Here is a 19,348-nt window from a genome sequence, read left to right as displayed (position 1 = left end):
ATCATAGGTGCCTATGGAAACTAGGGGTGGTCTGGTTCCAGTCTGCTAGCAGGTAAGTATCCGCGTCCTCAGGGAGCAGACCAGGGGGAGATTTGTAGAGCACTGAGGGGGTCCCAAACAGGCTCAGAAAATACACCCTCAGCGGCACTGGGGCAGGCGTTTCTGTGAGGGTGCAGGGAGGTTGTCTCAGGGTGGACACGCCGGGGGAGTCGCCTGGGGGTCCTCGTTGCAGTGTTGGTTTCTCTGGACACGGGCCAGGGGCATAGGGTGCAGAGTGTTGGGGACTCACGCTTCAGGAGTGAGGTGGGAGTCCCTTTAAAGATGGTTTCTTCTTGTTGCTTTGGACAAAGCCGCTGTTCACAGGAGTTTCTTGGTCCTTTGGGTTTGTAGGGCAGTCCTCTGAGTCGGTAGAGGTCGCTGGTCCCGCTGGATGCATCGCTGTTGCAGGTTCTTTGAATCTGGAGACAGGCAGGTAGTGCTGTGGCCAAAGCAGTTGTCGTCTCCTTCTTCTCTGCTGGGTTTCTAAGTCAGCAGTCCTTCTTCTTGGTAGGTGTCAGGATTCTGGTTTGCTGGTTTCAGGGTCGCCCCTAAATACTACATTTAGGGGTGTTAGGGCCAATGGCTACTGTCCCTGAGGGTGGCTACATCCTCCTTGTGCCTCCTCCCTTTGGGGAGAGGGGCACATCCCTATTCCTATTGGGTAAATCCTCCAAAACAAGATGGAGGATTTTCCAAAGAGGAGGTCACTTCAGCTCTGTTCACCTTAGGGGTGGACCTGGCTGAGGGGGTGACTCCTCCTTGTCTTTTCATTATTTCCCCGGACTTGCCACCAAAAGTGGGGGCTGTGTCCTGGGGGGTTGAGGGGGGCATCGCCACTAAGCTGGAGTGCCCTGGTGCATTGTAACACAAAGCCTGAGCCTTTCAGACTCACTGCTAGGTGTTACAGTTCCTGCAGGGGGGAGGTGTGAAGCTTTGTTTCTGGCATCAGAGAGCACAAAGACTCTCACCCCAGGGGGTCAGAAACTCATCTCTCAGCGGCAGGCTGGCAAATACCAGTCAGTTCTGCACTGAAGGATTGGGTAAAATACAGGGGCATCTCTAAGATGCCCTCTGTGTGCATTTTTAAATAAATCCAGCACTGACATTAGTGTGGGTTTATTATTCTGAGAAGGTTGATACCAAACTTCCCAGTATTCAGTGTAGCCATTATGGAACTGTGGAGTTTGTTTTGACAAACTCCCAGACCATATACTTAATATGGCTACACTGTACTTACAATGTCTAAGAATGGACTTAGACACCGTAGGGGCATATTGCTCATGCAGCTATGCCCTTACCTGTTGTATAGTGCACCCTGCCTTAGGGCTTTAAGGCCTGCGAGAGGGGTGACTTACTTATGCCACAGGCAGTGTTTTGTGTGCATGGCACCCTGAGGGGGATGCCATGTCGACTTTGCCTTTTTCTAGCCACCAACACACACAATCTGCAATGGCAGTGTGCATTTGTTATGTGAGGGGTCCCTTAGGGTGGCACAACAAATGCTGCAGCCCTTAGGGACCTTCCCTGGTCACAGGGCCCTTGGTACCACTGGTACCTTTTACAAGGGACTTATCTGTGTGCCAAGGGTGTGCTAATTGTGGAAACAATGGTACATTTTTAGTGAAAGAACACTGGTGCTGGGGCCTGGTTAGCAGGATCCCAGCACACTCTCAATCAAGTCAGCATCAATAACAGGCAAAACGGTGGGGGGTAACTGCAACAAGGAGACATTTTCCTACAGGGAGTCTCAAAGAGGCCTGGTCCATGATGTGGAAAAAGCGACACATATGTTTGAAGGTACTCCGTTTAGGTATAAACCTGTTTTCATCAGAGTGGACTAGAGCGGGAAAAACACACATAATGGTCGGTTAGGATTTTCCCTACGAATTTGTAATCAGTTCCTAATATCTCTATTGATCGATAAGAATATAGTAGGGTGGGGTCCCGGTTGGGTTTTTGCAGAGAGATCAAAACTGATTCTGTCAGAGGATGGGAGAATGCCTGTTGTGAGAGCTTCATTGAACAACTCCACCAGGCGTGACGACAACATTGCAATAACAAGAACCAAAGCGCTACCTTCAGGGCTTAAATAGGCCGCTTAATCTCTCCCCCAGGTGCTCTAAGAGCCCGAACAAAGAATGGGGATGACAGGCGATGAGGCATTACATGTTAGGGGCATGTGGTTGAGCAGTGGCCGCAGGCCTGCAATCCAAAGGGGTTCTTCTGTGTGGGACTCTGCCAGCCATGATGAGGTTGAGAGAAAGAGCGCACCCCTGGGTGGCGGCAAAGTCAGTGCTAGGTGACGTGGATTAAAGTAAGTCCTCCGCTGTCTGTGACGTGTCCTGTGGACCAGCCAGGAGTTCATCATGGTTTAATTCGCTTGTAATTGTGTCCCCCTCACTGTCTGAGGCATTTGAGTCAGATTGCAGTGGCGCTGTTGACCGGCGGAGAGCAAACGATGCCTTGATGGCCGATCTTTGACTGTGTTGATGTTCTTGTGGAGAGGTGGCTATTGCTTTCCCTGAAGACTGAGCAGGACGTCAGCCCTGTCGGTTTCTCTGTCTTTAGGAGCATTGGACGTCACCATTCAAGGAAGGTGGCCTACAGGAACCTGCAAAGTGAGACTCTATCCATTCCCAAGCAGCCTCAGGGTCTGTAAAGAGGTGGGTATGCTGATCGTGTATAATTTTCTGTTTGGCTGGGAAGAGCAGGAAATATAGAATGTTCGGTTCTCGAAGATGGCGGTTTACGGACATAAAGGAGGAGCGATACTGCTGTGTTTGTATAGTAAAGTCAGTTAACACTGAGACACTGTTGTTGCCATGCGTGAGAGGGGGCTGCTTGGCATGCAGCTTGCAGTAGAGCACCGCTGTCTTTATAATGCAAGAGTTTTGAAACAGTGGGGTGTGGGGGAGTCCCTGGTGGTTGCCTGCTGGCCGGTACTTCATGCTCTCGTCCTTGGTGAAATGTGGTAAAGGGGACTGGAATGGCGTAAAGGAGCATACCCATTCTTCAAGGAAATCGATCATAGCGCCTGTCCCTTGACGCCCGGTCTGGTAGGCCCTCTACACGAATGCTGTTGCGGTGGGCACAATTTGATTTTCTGCGTCCTCGGCTCTGTGTTCCAGACGTCGTAGTCTGTCAAGCAGGTCTTGTGTCAACTGCTCTTGGGTTCCAATTCGAGACTGTATTTCAGTGATGGCATGTTCTGTGTCTGTAACTCTGGAGGCAATCTTCTTGAGGTCATCAAGAAAAAGTCCAAATTCCTCTTAGATTTCTGCAATGCGCACCTCAAAAGGCGTGTGTGAGGATTCTATGGCTTGTAGGATGGCGTCAAGCTTAGACGTCGGGTCCAGAGAAGTAAGGGGTTGCAAGTTTCCAGCTTCCCACCTGGTGGGGGAGGACAGACCCGGTGAGGGTGGGCACGAGTGGGATCTCGCCGCCTTGTGTCGCATTGTGATGGTGGACGGGGGTGTTCCCCTGGCTTGGAGCATCCTCGCTGTCAGCTAGGTGGTATTGGAGCTGTTGAGCCCCCCCCCAAAAAAATGGGTGGCTCTGATTGAAGCCACCCGCTGGGGTTGGCGAGGTGGAGGCCAGTGGGGGGTGGTTGCGGGTCTTCTCACCCCCCCCGTTCCAGGTTGAACTGCGTGGTGTTGAGGTGAAGTTCCTCCAAGATAGAAAGCGTGTAGGTCTGCGCACAGAGCCCTCCAGCTAGACTGAGAGTATGTTCTCACCCCCGCTGCAGCAGGTCCCTGCAGGGTGTTAGGGAGGCTCAAGTTTGTAGCTCCATTGCGCGGCAGGGGAGATGGCTGCAGTCTAGTCAGGCCCAGATTCATGAGAGTTACTTTGCTGTTCTCCAACCCACTGATGGACGTATTCATGCAGTGGTGGAGCCCACTGGTGTAGTGGAGAATGAGTGAGGGGTGCTTCGCACTATAATAGGCCAGGTGGTAGCTTCCTCTGTGTAACATTAGTGTGCAAGGTTGGGTTGTCGCAGGGCTACTTCTTCCTATGGGCTATGTGCGTGGCATGGCCTGCGGATGCTAGGTTCTGACCGGAGGCTGTTGGGCTGCAGTGGTGTACTCACAAGTAATTGTAGCTTCCCTGCTGCGGTGAGGCGGCTCCAGTACCATGCCTGCCGGGTATTGCGGTTGGACGGGGGAGTTGTTTGGTTAGGGGCCGGGTGCAGACAAGCTATGGTGGTGCCGTCGCCCGGTCTTAGTTGCTGTCGCTCACCATGGATGAGCCCTGTGTGCCAGCTCCTGCTGTGGGCTCGTTATTTGCACGAGCCAGCCACTGGATCTGTTTGGTAGGGCGGCGTACCCTCTTTTCCTCCCGCAGGCGCCCAATCAGCAGCAGCGGGAGTGCAGGCAGGCAAGGATCTGAGGCCTCCAGCGCTGACTGCCGCTGCAAGCAGGAGTACAGACTTTGAGGTGTCGCAGCTCCGGCCGTGGGTCGAGGTCTTCGTTGGCAGAGCAGGTGGGGTCGGGCCCCCCGGTTCTTCTTGCCCCCTCTGGGCTGCACGCTCCACTGGGGGGAAAGAGGCCTTTGTAACGAAGGATGAGGGCAGTCACGGCCGCGGGCAGGGGTGGTCTTCCAGCAATGAAGGCTCTTGTAATATGGTGTCCCTAAGCCCTCATGCTCCGGAATGAAGTCACGTAGACACAGTCTTATGGTGGTATAAACTGGCCTCAGGCACGTGCGCCCGGCCCCTTTTATTGGCAGGGTCACCTGACTAGTGACGCCTGTGTTGGGTGGGTGTGGGGTGCACATGTAAGACCAGCCCTCAGCAGAGTGGCTGGCAGAAACACTAGAACGAGTCCAGCTGGACTCTACAACCCTCCATAACTTTATTGAGGAACCAAACAAAGTCCAACCTGTAAAAAAACAATAACAAAGCACCACAATCAGTCTCTCAGCCTCGAAAAGGCAGACCGCAGAATTGCAGTGGACATGGTGCAGCTGGGAGCACCCGGACACCTCCGCATGAGTCCATAATTTAACCAGGTACAACTGGGCACGAACACTGTGTGGATGAAGTCCAGATACTTCAGTCGCCATTCCACGACCTCACAGTTCACTGGATATTCTCGATCCGGTCCTGCCTGGGCTTATGTGGTCAAAGTCTATTTACAGTTTCTGATGCGGGTGCATCTGGAGCAGTGGGGAGTCCACTGTACACAGTTCTGGACGGCATTCTGGCTCTGGAGATTGTCTACCTCCTAAGACTGCAGATGACGTGACGGCCTGGGGCACCTGGGAGTCTAGCGGCAGAGCAGCGGCAGTCTTCCCTCTTGTGCCAGACCTCCATCAAGCAGGAGTCTCCTCGAGGCCCTTTCGCGGGCTTCCACGGGACTGTGTGGACTGTGCCGGCCTAGCTCAGGCCCAGCAAAGACGTCTCAGAGGAACAGTCTACAGGACCACATCCGAGTCCCACATAGAGCCAAAAGGGTGGTTGATGCAGGGTCCACTTGCTCAAGTCATCTGGACTCAGGTGCTCTGGTCATAGTGCAAAGTCTTCAGGTGACCAATCTCGCAATATAAGACCTCCGTGCTTCCGGATGCCTGACGTGGAGCTGTCTCAGATGCATTCTCTCTCAGCGAGATTCCATGCTCACAGGAATTAGTTGGAGGCCCTTGTCCCTGGATTGCGACGGGACTGCGTGGGCTGTGCGGGCCGATGTAGGCCACGCCAAATGAGTCTCTAAACTCCCAACAGGGCCACGTCCAACTCTTGTGCAACCCCAAGGGTGGGTGGTCCAAATGATCTGGTCTGTTCTCACCGGCAGGTGTCTGGTTCACGGGGCTCATGGCAGGTGTTCAGATGATACGTTTCTACATTGCCAGACATGCCTTGTCAGCATTGGTTCTTGTTACTGACTGTCTCCACTCAGGTGGTGCTGTGCTCCTTCGCTGTTTGGGTGATGCACCTCATGATGATGATGAGGATGATGTTATTCATCCTTCTGCAGATCAAACAGGTGGCGGTGTCTTTGTCGGTGGAAGGACCACTTGATGGACGTCGTGGCCACTGGCAGGTCTTGTGTGGCCTGTGCAGTTGGCGTCAGGGATGCCATCGTAGCCAAGCAGCCGGTGACAAGTGACAGGACGGTCGCACTGCGAAGCGTGGGGGACCACCCACATCGCTGTCTTCAGTGACGTCTGCTCACCCCGGTGACTGTCTTGTGCTGATGGATACCTTCTCATCTGCTCTCACGAGTCCTCAGTTGTCACTCTACTTCCTTCCGCTTGCACACCTGTGATGGAGTCGATCTGTGGTGTGACCAGTCTGTCACACTCCTCTCCTCCTCTCATTTCTTGTTGGTGTCGTGCCACTCTCTCTTCTCCTTTTTCTCCTTGGTGTGGCGTCGTGCCACTCTCGCTTCTCTTTTTCCTCCTTGGTGTGGCGTCATGCCACAGGTCGCATGCTGCGTCACATGGACCAATCACTGCACCTCCTCTGGTGCATCTTCCTCTTTCTCCTCAATGTGGCGTTGTGCCACAGGTCGCATGCTGTGTCACATGGACCTATCACTGCACCTCCTCTGGTGCACCTTGCTCGGTCGCAGCCTCTCACAGGCTGAGTCCTGCTGGTAGGACATGATCATCTCTTCAGGCAGACCTCTCCCGGTCTGGTCCTTTCCCGGATCCTCTTGGTGGACCTCTCGTGGCAGGAGGGTCACCACTCTCTTCCTCCATCTCTTCACTCGAGGGTGCCACTCTTGCTCCTCGAGGCTGCACCGTTGCGGCGCTCACTCTTGCCATCTGCTCTGGCAGGGTCGGTCAGTTCAAATGACCTTCTCACTGATGGGCCAACGGTGGCCATCTTCCGTCGTTGTGCGGCAAGCTGACATGGCCTCTTGTCCTGTGCGTTACGTCATGCTCTCGGGTACTCTCTCCATCTTCACAGGCTTTTTTCCGTGTCGTCACGTTCTCTGGCGCAGCACTCTGCGCACGTGACATAGTCTCTTTTTTTTTTCCATAAAGGGGGGACGGCCCTTGGCATTATTTCACTGTTTTCGGTGCATGTCTGCACCATGGTATTTCACTGTTTTCTTTCGGTGCGTGCCTGCCCCAGTTTACTCGGCCCACACGGGAGCTGGTGGGGGCGGCTCTGGGTATTTTCTTTCTTTTCTGGTGTCACGGACTCGTTGCGGCCGCAGCAGCCGTCCTTTGTGCTGCGGGCCGTTTTGCCGGCATTTTTGGGGTGGAGGTGGCCCTGGGCATATTTTCTTCGAGACCTCGAAGCAAACAACACTCTTGACCCCTCACAATCTGGATTCCGCAAGAACCACAGCACAGAAACCGCCCTCATCGCATGCACTGACGATATCAGGACCAAAGTCGACAAAGGCAATACCGTCGCACTCATCCTCCTAGACCTCTCCGCAGCCTTTGACACCGTCTGCCACCATACACTTCACACACGCCTCCACAACATAGGAATTCGCCACAAAGCCTTAGACTGGCTCACCTCCTTCCTCACCGACCGGACCCAGAGAGTCCGCCTTCCACCCTTCCCCTCCAACACTACCAAGATCACCTGCGGAGTCCCCCAAGGGTCCTCCCTCAGCCCCACACTCTTCAACATCTACATGATCCCCCTAGCTAACATCCTCCAAGCACACGGAATCACTATCCTCTCCTATGCAGATGACACACAACTCATCCTCTCCCTCACCCGCAACCCCACCACCGCCAAAACCAACCTACACGCCGCTCTCCTCGACACCGCCAACTGGATGACCACTAACCACCTCAAACTCAACTCAAACAAAACTGAGATCATCATCTTTGGCCCCAACAAAACCACATGGGCCGACTCCTGGTGGCCCACCGCCCTAGGCCCCGCACCCACCCCCGCAAACCACGCACGCAACCTCGGCATCATCCTCGACACCTCCCTCTCCATGACACAGCAAATCAATGCTCTAACCTCCTCCTGCTTCCACACACTCCGCACTCTAAAAAAATCCTTCAAATGGATTCCCCCAGAAACCAGAAAGACAGTCACCCACGCACTCATCAGCAGCAGACTGGACTACGGTAACACCCTCTACACCGGCACCACACTCAAACGCAAACTCCAGAGAATCCAGAACACAGCCGCTCGCCTCCCCCGCCACGAACGAATCTCACCTCACCTCAAATCCCTTCACTGGCTCCCCATAGACAAGAGAATCACATTCAAGATCCTCATCCACGCACACAAATCCCTCCGCAACACCGGCCCAACCTACCTCAATGAAAGAGTTAACTTCCACACTCCCATACCCAACCTCCGATCAGCCGACTTCGCCCTAGCCACAGTCCCCCGCATCCAACGCACCACCACAGGAGGCAGGTCTTTCTCCTACCTCGCCCCCAAAACCTGGAACTCCCTCCCCACCGACCTCCGCAAAACCAAAGACCTACTGGTCTTCAGAATGAAGCTCAAGACATGGTTGTTCGATCAGTGACCCTCCCTCTCTCCCCCCCCCCCAGTTCCCCTCCCCCAGCGCCTTGAGACCCTCACGGGTGAGTAGCGCGCTCTACAAATTTTTTGATTGATTGATTCGGTGCAAGAGCACCATTATAAAAAATAAAAAAAAAGGGGGGGGAACGTCCCCGGGACGTTTTCTTTGTTCTTGGTGCGGGATCGCACCATGTTCTTCAGGCGCGGCCGCAGCAGCATGGCACACGCTGCGGACTGCATTCTTATCTTGGGGGCGACCGGCCCCGGCCATAGTTTGGCACCTTCTCACTCCCTTTCTTCGCAGCGCGCGACAGCGCCACCCACCCATATACTGCGTGAACCCAGCAGCCCTCTCACACGCTGCGGGCCGTGCTGTAGCCGACTCTTGGGGCGGGGGTGGGGGTGCTCCGGGCATTTTTCCACAGGGGCTGGGGGAAAAACAGCACTGCGAGCTTCGTAGCGCTTTATTTATTTTTGGCACCCGCAGCCGTTTTGGCAGTGCTGCGGGACACTCTGATGGGCTGCACTCGCCCTTTCACTGACACCTGTGGGGCTGGGGCTGCGACGGCCTTACTTCTCCTTGTTCCTCCACCGATTGACGTGTCAAGTTCATGTCTGCAACCACGTGGTTGGCAGAAACACTAGAGCGAGTCCAGCTGGACTCTACAGCTCTGTCGGGGTGGGGCTGCTGTCTTCTCTGCCTCCCCTGGGGCCTTGCCCATCTCAGGTAAGTGTGGGTTGTAGTTCTCCATGTTGGATATCAGGATGGGAGCAGGCTGCAGGGCCTACGCCATCTTCTGTGGCTTTCTTAGGTGCTGGTTCTTGTACCTTTTCTGATCTCTGCTTACTCCTCTTCTTATGGAAGTGTGGATAAGTGATAGTAAGCACAGCAAAAATGTGCATTAGCACATTTAACTTCATTTTTCACATAATGTTTTCCTTCTGGGGAAAAAACATTCCTCTTCAGCACTTGAAGAGATGGGAAGTATAGGAAACTTTCCCAAACCATCTGCACTCTTATTTCTTTTTTTGGAGTAAGTCTTCATTATAAATAGGGTAACAAAAAAGGGAGAAGTTTTTTCATTACCATTGAATGTACTATGACTGAAAAGATGTTACTTACCTTCGGTAACCCTTGTTGGAGGATCCCTATTTAACCACAGATTCTTCAATTATAGACTGTCCTCTAGTCAGATGCACCTGGAGAATTTCCAGCAGCGCTCCCATACAGCTGTATGTGGCACTGTGTGGCTTCACACTGGCTTGTTAGCGTACTGGAAATGACAGAGCGGGGAGGCATATAAGGACCACTCCTGTGCGCTGATGTCAGTTTCTTGTATTTACACTTTTCGCGCCTGGGACGCAAAGTATCCAGCAATTGTTGTTGACAGTGTGCTGATTGCTAAATTGAGATATTTTCAGAAGCTAAAGAGACCACTTCAAAAGTGATCGGGTGCACGTTCTTTAAATACCTCAATGGGTTGTTAGCAGGGTTAATCTGGGGCACTTCTAGATGCCGGATGGCAGTTGAGAAAGTGGTGCATCCTATATATAAAGGTGGTTTAGGCACCTCAAATAATGTGACCTGTTATATAGTGGCATAGCTGACTTGGCCCACAAAATGAATTTGTGACATATGGATTTGGTGGGAGAATGAATAAAATAAATCATACGTGGAGCTCCCATAAAGAATGTTTTGAATGGGTTGCACCATTACCATGGGTAGTACTATTTGGAAATTGTAACCTGTACGCACATGATCTGCTGGGCTGGAGTCTCTTCAGGGTAAGAGAAGTAGCGCTAATTAATGACAGGAGGTCCTGGATGGAGGCCGGGCTGCTATGTATTATGGACTTTTATCAGGGGGGTACATTTCGTCTGTTTGAGTCCCTTCAGGAGGACTTTGATCTGACCACTAGCCTACTCCTGGCCTATAACAGTCTGAAATTAAAGGCACGCCTGACTTGGGGTGTAGAAGAGCAGGACCCTGCCAACATCCAAGATATACTGATGGGGATCCTGACTGGCTGCGCGGGAAGACAGGCGTTGACCTTTATGTACATGGGGGTGGCACCAGCATTCTGGTATCACACAGCCTCACTTTTAAACTAGCTGGGGTTTAATACAGGGCTCTCAGTCTGCACCTTGGAGCAGATGTTGGCTTATCCCAGGATTGTGTCCAGAAAGCCTTGATTTAAGTTCACGCAGATTAACTACCTACACCACACCTACCTTCATCCTCCTTGACTGGCGAATATTGACAATGGTGCTCTGGATGTCTGACCTCAAAATAGGACTTCGTAGGCAGACGTTGTGCATATGGTGTGGTAATGCCCAGAAATTAAGTGGTTCTGGTATGAAATTCATGAGATTTTACTAGAGGTTATGGAGAAACAGTTGTAGCTCAAGCAAGAGATATGTCCACTTGGAGGCATAATCCGGACCAAAGGCATCAGACAAATCTGTCAGTTAATAGATATGGTCTTAGTCAAGAGAATTATCGCTGTGGGTTGAAGGACTGGGTTGCACCAAGTGCAAGACACTGGCTTAAAGATTTTGAGAAATGGGGAGACTGCAGAGGCGGCAGCACTTAGAATGCAGAAAAGGAGTGCAGGTGAAGCAGTAGATGTGTCCGCTTGGGACTCAGTACTGGCAGCGCTAGTCACCAAGTCAAATGAACATCCACCCTGAACATTGGCAGCAGGACACTGCACAGTAACACTCCATGGGGACACAAGAAATAATAGGTTGATGTGCCCCACTGCTAGTCTCCTGGTGACTTTGGGAGGTCTAGAATAATGGTAAAAAATGTAGTAGCGGTGTTCCATGGGACGTTGCATGGCTGAAGGAGAGCCAGTTGATGACAACTATATCTATTTGTTTATGCGCACTGAGCTGATCTAGTTGGGGAAGTAGGTACTATGATTGTTCTACTTAGTTTATAATATGGATATAATGTTCACTGCATATCTTGTGATCCTATGAAAATTCACTAAAATGATGCATGGCCATTAACACAGAAAGGTGTCATGTAGATGACCTTTTGTACAATTATGCTTGCACTACATGTGTACCAGTCGTGTTTTTACGTTGTGTTTCATGGAAAATTACTAAAAGAGCGATACGTGAAAAAAGTGACCACTCCATAGCAGTGGAAGGGCATTGAGGAATCTGCAGTATCCACCAGAAAGAGCAGTACTGAAGGTAAGTAATTTGCTCTTCTGATGGGAACATTTAACTGCAAATTTTTCACCTTTAGAATAGATACTAAAGCACTACCACCCAAAGATAGAGAAACTTTGGACCTGCAGAACTGAACAGGACGAGTGTCCTTCCTACCGTACCTGCCTCTCAAGGTAGTGCTTTGTGAGCATATGTAGAATGCCCAAGTTGCAGCCTGGCAGATATCAAAGACAAGCAATGACCCTCTCCAATTCTGTCATAGTGTCTTTGGCTCAGGTGGCATGGGCTCTTAGGCCCTTTAGGAGGCTACTTTAGGGCTAGTATGTATCAGACCTTGATTCAGAAGACTGCCCACCTCAACAGGGCTCTCTTCTGCACAGCCTTTCATTTGTTCGCCCCAGAAAACCCTTCAAAGAGTTGATAGCCCTCTCAATGGATCCTGGGACAAGCAATATAAGAACACAAAGCCCTTTTGGGGTCCAACCAATGGAGCCTGTAGTCCTGATGCCTGGTTCAGCAAAATGCAGAACGTCTGAAAGAGCTGGCAAATAACCTTTCAGTGTGCCCTCTGCAAGGCCTTACTGGCTTCAAGAAAGAACAAACAACAGGACGTCTGAAAGCCTATCCCATAAGGGATCAGGATTTAAGGCATCACATCAGTTGACAAACTTTTTACAGAACCCAGCATCAAGGGAATTTGTGAAAGACACCTGGCAATCAAGAATGCCAACTACCAATTCATAAAGAAACTTTAACACTGCCAGTTGCTAGAGCGCAATATCCATGCTTGAAGGTGTAAACTACAAAGGCTTGAAGGAAGGACCCTGCCCTGTTACTGATAGAGGGGTTTCTGCCAAAGTGGTAGCCTGATCAGAGGACAGCTGCTCATGCTCAGGAGTTCCAGTTGCTACACCCTTCTGGCCACGTCCAATTAGGTTGACTTAGGCCCAATTTTCTTGATCTTATCCAGAACTTGGAGCAGGAGCTGTATTAGCAGGAAGATGTACAGGAGTCCCTAGTTTCATTCCAGCCGGAATGCATCTCCTAATAAGTGTACTCACTGAAGCTCCAACATGCAAAACTGTGCACTGTCAAGGGTGACAAACAGGACCAGCCAGTGCGCTCCCCACTGATCAAATACGCCCTTTACATCCTCAGGATGCAAACGCCATGCATGATCTACCAAGTGATATTTGCTCAATGTGGCTCCTCTGGCGTTCAGGAACACCGCCAGGTGGTTGGCAAATAGAAATATGTTCTGCTGCTCCTGCACCGCTAGAGACATGAATCTTCTTGAAATAATGCCCAGCACCCCACATTGCCATCACCATTGCAGTATCATACGGCAGTGCACCAACTTGCACCAACATTCCCTTCTTGGATGACAGGAAAGCTTTCAGGGCCAAACAGGGAGCCCAAAGCTCCAGCAGGTTAAAGTGCAGATGGCTCACCACCAAGACCAGAGGCCTCTGATCTCCACCTGCCATAGATGACCCTACCAACCCAGTAGTTATAGACTTGTTACCACTGACAGATCTGGATTGGGCAGGGTTAGCTGCCTACCACTGGACACCTTGTGATCAGACAGCCACCGCTCTGCATCTTGCTCGTCTCTTACAAGATCTGGATGGAGTCGGAGATGCGGCCTTGACGCTGATCCCAGTGGGATTTCTGGTTCCACTACACAACCCGAATGTACCACCCAGCATTGCGGACAAGGGCGATGCATGGGGTAAAGAGACTAAGAAGCTTCAGAGTCATGCGCACTGCAATCCTGGAGTGAACCGGAAACACCTGGATCATATCCTGAATGTCCAGGACTTGCTACAGTGGATGAAAATCCTTGAACCTCACCCAGGATTGCTCCAATGTACAAACGCCTCTGCATAGGAAACTGGTTGGGGGGAGAGGGGGATTTGAACTAGTTTATGGTGAAATCCAATGATAAAGCATCCACTGTCCCGTGGAGGTGGTCTACCACTGACTGCAGTGAGCCCTCCTTCAGCAGCCAGTTTTTGAGGTACAGCAATACATGAAATCCTGACTTCTGAAAATAGGCAGCTACGTGACCACCATTATTTTCTTGAACACACAAAGGTTGGAGGTGAGGCTTAAAGGGGGCACAACAAATCAAAAGAGTTCCTGGCTCACCCTGAATTGTAGGCAACTGCTGTGGGACTGCAGGATGAGTGTATGAAAATACGCATCCAGCACTTCTCCCGGATGGGAGACGGTAGAAATGGGGACAATGGCTGCCATCAGAGAGGAGGCCAGAGCCTGAATCGATCTCTGTTGGGCCGCAAATCCACCGGCGAATGCCCTCTAGGAATGCATTGCATTGCTGCATCTGGGATGCCAGCCCCTGGATGGCATTCACAATGGTTGACTGCCCTACAGAGATGGATCTCAGGAGGTCAATAGCTTCCTCATTCAGGGCAACAGAGCTCACTGGGGCAGGGCCTGAGGTGCCTGGGGCGAAAGAGATGCCCACCATCCTGGGTGAGCGGGCACGGGCAACTCTCTGAGGGGCTACTGGGAGGGCCGAGCTGGTATGGGGGATGGCGGCTGTACCTGCAGCTGGGGTGGTCACAGAGGTGTTTGCCACCACCAGGGAGCTCCCATGGGAGGAGGTATCTGAGTCTGTGTTGTCTCCTCTAGTTTCTGCCGTGGTGATCCCCTCGCCCTCAGTCCCACTGGTTCCCCCGGCGTCAGTGGACTCTGCCTCCAGGGTCCTGTGGGATGCAGCTCCCTCTGTCGCTGGTGCCCCTGCTCCTCCACCAGATGATGCTAATGCACACAAGGACAGGATGACCAAACAAGAAAGAGGGGGGTGTGGAGACAAAGGATACACTTGGTCAATGACTGCACCAACACCACTATTGGCATGCACATTACCGTCACACACAGGGAACAGGCCTAAGCAATATGCACTGCACTACCAGTGATATGGATAGTCACCAAGGCAAGATGAGGAGCATACACCGCCAACTGCAGCACACCTGGGACCCACAATGCCCTGCCTGAAAGTGACTACTAACAAGCTAGGTTACCTGTATTTGCCATGCAACCATTACCCGAGAGATGACCCACGCTGCAATGTCTGGCCTGGCCTTAGGGGCACCCACTAACACACAACCACCACCCGGATACCACCCCACCAGCAAAAATATGTAATGATACCCACTGTACTCACCCCCTTGTGGCTGCTGTGATTCCTTCAAGTGCCGATCCAGCTCAGGGTAGGCCACAGCCAGTGTGCGGCCCTCAGGGGGGGTCAGGGTCCGACGGGCACCCCTTCCTCGTTGGGAGGCCATCCCCAGCTGGGCCTCCGCGGTCTTCCGTGCCCAGAGTCTCAGGTCTCACACCGTTTCCGACAGTGAGTGCTCCACCTGCCATAGACTGCCAGGGTCCACACATCCTTGGCAATGGCACGCCATAATCCCTTCTTTTGATGGGCACTGACCTGCAGAGGAAAAACATACAGGAGAACTAGATTAAACTAACAGTCCAGCCTGTCACACACACATGGCCCACCATACCCGATTCCATCACCATTGGCACACACATAGGGCAGCCCACAACATGTACACTGCCAACAGACAATCCACCCAACCCTTACACGATGCGTTCACACACATCTCCATGCATCCATGCCACATGCATCGTGCCCAAAGTGTACTCACCTGTTGGTCTGGCGCCCCATACAGCTGTCCGTACTGGGGTAGGACCCCATCCACCAGTCTCTCCAACTCCTCCGAAGTGAAGGCTGGGGCCTTTTCCCCGGTCACACGGGCCATGGTAGGTTCCAGACACAGGTCACAGCAGCACACGCAGTGCAGGTCTTCTCCTTTTGAAGGTCAGGAAACAAGTGAGGAATCAGATAGAAAATGGCGGTCACGTCCGCGGCGATGTACACCGTCACCGCCGGAGTACATCCCCATTGGCCACTGTACTCCATAGGGCCCAATATTATCCAATGAGGAATTGCACAGCTGTGCACGACCGCCTACTGCCATGACACCCATCTTCGGCAGATATACCTAACTTCCACCTGTCCCTCCATACAGGACAGGCTGTCGCCATTTCAGGGGGGAGGAGGGGAGGAACAGGCTTATTGACAACTGCTGCGTCACAGGTTAAATAGGAACATACTTCGACATTTACACTGTCCCAATACATAAGTACACCATGTGGACTGCTGTTGTGGTTTAGTTATTCAAATTATGACAGCCTACTCACTCTTGTGTCCCTTAGATACCTACCGCTGCGGATAAATAGGAGGTGGAGACAAAAAGCCCGTGTACAGACCACTGGTGGACTTAACTACACTGGAGGACAGGCACATTATCCTCACCTATAGACTGGACAGGGCCACAATCACAGAGCTGTGTGCCCAGCTGGAGCCTGACCTGATTTCATCTATCCGTCATCCGACTGAGATCCCTCCCCCCATCTTGTGCAAGTGCTATCAGTGCTCCATTTCCTGGTGACAGGTTCTTTCCAAATGACAGTGGGCTTGGCAGCAGGAATGTCACAGCCAATGTTCTCAATCGTGCTGGCAAGAGTGTTGTCTGCCCTGGTAAAACACATGTGCAGCTACATAGCTTCCCCCCAGGTGGAAGATTTGGCCACTGTGAAGGCCGGAGTCTATGCAATGGGACATATCCCCCATATTATTGGGGCGATTGACAGTACACATATTGCGTTTGTCCTCCCCAGCCAGAATGAACAGGTGTACAGGAATCATAAGAGTTTCCACTCCATGAATGTGCAGATAGTGTGCCTGGCGGACCAGAACATCTCCCACGTCAATGCTAAGTATCCTGGGTCGGTGCATGATGCCTTTGTCATGAGGAATAGCAGCATCCCAAATGTGATGTCCCAACTACAGAGGCACAGGGTGTGGCTTATAGGTGAGCCTTGGTCCCCACCCACTGTATGTTAGTGTATGCCTCTGATGTTAACCTCATTGGATAGTGTGTGGCTAAATGTTTTCCCTCAATACCTGCAGGTGACTCTGGCTACCCAAACCTATTGTGGCTGCTGACCCCTGTGAGAAATGCCAGGACAAGGGCTGAAGAACGTTATAATGAGGCACATGGGGGAACCAGTAGGATCATCGAGAGAACCTTCGGCCTCCTGAAGGCTAAGTTCAGGTGCCTCCATCTGACAGGTGGATCCCTGTGCTACTCACCGAGAAGGTCTGCCAGATAGTCATAGCATGCTGCATGTTGCACAACCTGGCCCTCACACGCCATGTACCTTTTCTGCAGGAGGTGGAGACTGGAGATGCCCCTGTGGCTGCAGTAGACCCTGATGACAGTGAGGATGAAGAGGCTGAAGATGAGGATGAGTGTAAGGAAATGCCTCCTTGGCATGGTTACCCCCTGACCTTTTGCCTTTTGCTGATGACAGTTAGGATTGAAAGTGTGCTGGGACTCTGCTAACCAGGCCCCAGCACCAGTGTTCTTTCCCTAAACTGTACCTTTGCTTCCACAATTGGCCACGCCCTGGCACTCAGATAAGTCCCTTGTAAATAGTACCCCTGGTACCAAGGGCCCTGATGCCAGGGAAGGTCTCTAAGGGCTGCAGCATGTCATATGCCACCCTTGGGACCCCTCACTCAGCACATACACACTGCCTCACAGCTTGTGTGTGCTGGTGGGGAGAAAATGACTAAGTCGACATGGCACTCCCCTCAGAGTGCCATGCCAACCTCACACTGCCTGTGGCATAGGTAAGTCACCCCTCTAGCCGGCCTTGCAGCCCTAAGGCAGGGTGCACTATACCACAGGTGAGGGCATATGTGCAAGAGCACTATGCCCCTACTGTGTCTAAGCAAACCCTTAGACATTGTAAGTGCAGGGTAGCCATAAAGAGTATATGGTCTGGGAGTTTGTCAAACATGAACTCCACAGTTCCATAATGGCTACACTGAAATCTGGGAAGTTTGGTATCAAACTTCTCAGCACAATAAATGCACACTGATGCCAGTGTGGAATTTATTGTAAAATGCATCCAAAGGGCATCTTAGAGATGCCCCCTGAATACCAGTCCAACACCTAGTGCTAGGCTGACCAGTTTCTGCCAGCCTGCCACAACCAGACGAGTTTCTGGCCACATGGGGAGAGTGCCTTTGTCACTCTGTGGCCAGGAACAAAGCCTGTACTGGGTGGAGGTGCGTCTCACCTCCCCCTGCAGGTACTGTAACATCTGGCAGTGAGCCTCAAAGGCTCACCCCTTTTGTTGCAGCGCCACAGGGCATATCAGCTAGTGGAGATGCCCGCCCCTCCAGCCACTGCCCCCACTTTTGGCGGCAAGGCTGGAGGAGATAATTAGAAAAACAAGGAGGAGTCACCCACCAGTCAGGACAGCCCCTAAGATGCCCTGAGCTGAGTTGACCCCTGCCTTTAGAAATCCTCCATCTTAAGTTTGGAGGATTTTCCCAGTAGGATTAGGGATGTGCCCCCCTCCCCTCAGGGAGGAGGCGCAAAGAGGATGTAGCCACCCTCCAGGACAGTAGCCATTGGCCACTGCCACCCAGACCTAAACACACCAGATTCCTGCAACCTGAAACAAGAAGAAGGACTGCTGACCTGAAAGCCCTGCAGAGACACGTGAGACGACAACTGCTTTGGCCCCAGCCCTACCGGCCTGTCTCCTGACTCGACGAAAACTGCAACAGCGACGCATCCAACAGGGACCAGCGACCTCTGAAGCCTCAGATGACTGCCTTGAACCAAAGGACCAAGAAACTCCTGTGAGCAGCGCCTCTGCTCAACAACAGCAACAACCTTGCAACTTTCTTGCAACTTTTAAAGACGTCACTCTTCCCGCCGAAAGCATGAGACTTCACCCTCTGCACCTGAAGTCCCCAGCTCAAGCTCCAGAGAACCAACACAACAGGGAGTACTCCCAGGCAACTGCAACCTCGTGAGTAACCCGAGGCGACCCCCTTGTACCCCCACAGCGACGCATGCAGAGAGAATCCAGAAGCTCCCCCTGACCGGGACTGCCTGCACCCGCAGCCCCCAGGACCAGAAGGAACCGAACCTCAGTGCAGGAGTGACTCTCAGGCGACCCTCTGCCTAGCCCAGTCGGTGGCTGGCCTGAAAAGCCCCCTGTGCCCTGCCTGCACCGCTAGAATGCCCCCGGGTCCCTCCATTGATTTCTATTACAATCCCGACGCCTGCTTTGCACACTGCACCCGGCCCCCCCGTGCCGCTGAGGGTGTGTTTTGTGTGCCTACTTGTGTCACCCCCAGTGCTCTAAAAAAAAAACCTGATCTGCCCTCAGAGGACACGGGTACTTACCTGCTGGCAGACTGGAACCAGAGCACCCCTGTTCTTCATAGGCGCCTATGTGTTTTGGGCCCCTCTTTGACCTCTGCACCTGACCAGCCCTGTGTTGCTGATGTGGTAACTTTGGGGTTGCCTTGAACCCCCAACGGTGGGCTGCCTATGACCAGAAACTTAGACTTGTAAGTGCTTTACTTACCTAACAAACTAACCATTACTTAACTCCCCCAGGAACTGTTGATTTTTGCAGTGTCCACTTTTAAAATAGCTTATTGCCATTTTAACAAAAACTGTATATGTCATTGCTCTAATTCAAAGTTCCTAACTTACCTGTGTGGAGTAACTTGCATTTTATATATTTACTTCAACTCTT

Source organism: Pleurodeles waltl, chromosome 12 (assembly GCF_031143425.1).
Source record: "Pleurodeles waltl isolate 20211129_DDA chromosome 12, aPleWal1.hap1.20221129, whole genome shotgun sequence".
NCBI classification, from domain to species: Eukaryota; Metazoa; Chordata; class Amphibia; order Caudata; family Salamandridae; genus Pleurodeles; species Pleurodeles waltl.
The sequence above is the reverse complement of the archived record's forward strand: the minus strand, read 5'-3'. Positions refer to the sequence as shown.